Consider the following 1,467-nt stretch of genomic DNA (forward strand, 5'->3'; position numbering starts at 1 on the left):
TGGACCCTCCCCAAACCTGGTTCTCAACACACACAAAAAATGGCACCACCATTCCCCCTACACACTTGTGCAGGAAAGGGAGCAAGTTTGCAAATCATTCTTGACTCCTTCCTTTTCCTTATTTTTTATCTCCTCTCAACCACAGAGTCCTGTCAATTTTACCTTCTATTTCCCTAATCCTCTACTCTTCTCCATCTTGGCCTTCATTCTTATCTAAGCCTGGGTGGTAGCAGATGCCACCAAACTAGCTGCCCCATGTATATTGCAATATATCTTTTATCTGTTACCTAAATTACATTCAGAATGACATTTAAAAAGCAGAAATATGACTATGTATCTTCTTAATTGAATACCTTTCAATGACATCTCATTTTACATTGATGAAAATAAAATCCTTAACAATTCCAGAATCCTTGAATTTTCTGGCCCCTGTCTACCTCACCACTCCCATGTCACACTAGTCTCTCTCCATGGCTTCATCTCCCTGGCCTGTTTCTTGAATGTGTTCCATGCTATATCAGGGCTGTTCACTCCCTGGAAATGGCTCTCCCAGTTTTGTCTCAGCAGAAACATCATACCCAAAGGAAGCCTCCCCTGCTCTCCTCTATATTATCAGGTTCCTTTCCCTCTTCTCACACAGTCACTTATAATTACAATTAAATACATAATTACAATTAGCTATTTAACTGTGACCTCCCCGGTTTGACCTTACATTCTGTAAGAACAGGGAGAAAGTCTATTGAGTTCACTGCTATATTCCTCATGCCTGATACAGGGTCTGACATAAGATACTCAATAATTCAACACATGATGCAGTACAGACGTATCAGAGAGATCACTAACCACATTAGGGGCATGGGGATGCCTTCTCTGAGAACATACCTGAGCTTCGTTAGCAAGGATTGGTAAAAATTGGCCAATATAAGGTGGTGATTGAGATCTCCCTGGAAGGGACTTCCTTGTTGGTCTAGTGGTTAAGACTCTGTGCTTCTAATTCAAGGGGCATGAGTTTGATCCCTGATCAGGGAACCAAGACCCCCACATGCCGCATAGTGCAGCCAAAGTTTTTTTTTAAAAAATCTTGGAAAATATACCTGAAGCACTTGCTGTAAGTCAGGCGTTAGTGGTAAGCACTTCCTGTTCCCTACCCCATATGACATTTGAAGAAGCGGAAACACAGGGAAACTGAAGAATTCGCCAATGTGACAGTCAGGATTTGTATCCAGATGTTTTGACTGGAGAGGCCCCGAGACATTATAACTGTAGACCTTTCTCTGAAAGAACCTCAGAATTAAAAAAAAAAAAACAAAAAAACAGTAGTAGCCTATTAAAAATCTGCAGGGACTTCCCTGGTCATCCAGTGGTTAAGACTCCATGCTTCCACTGCAGGGGACAGGGATTTGATCCCTGGCCAGGGAACTAAGATCCCACATGCTGTGTGGCATGGCCAAAAAAATTTTTTTAATG

The sequence above is a fragment of the Bos indicus x Bos taurus genome, chromosome X, assembly GCF_003369695.1.
Source record: "Bos indicus x Bos taurus breed Angus x Brahman F1 hybrid chromosome X, Bos_hybrid_MaternalHap_v2.0, whole genome shotgun sequence".
Taxonomy (NCBI): domain Eukaryota; kingdom Metazoa; phylum Chordata; class Mammalia; order Artiodactyla; family Bovidae; genus Bos; species Bos indicus x Bos taurus.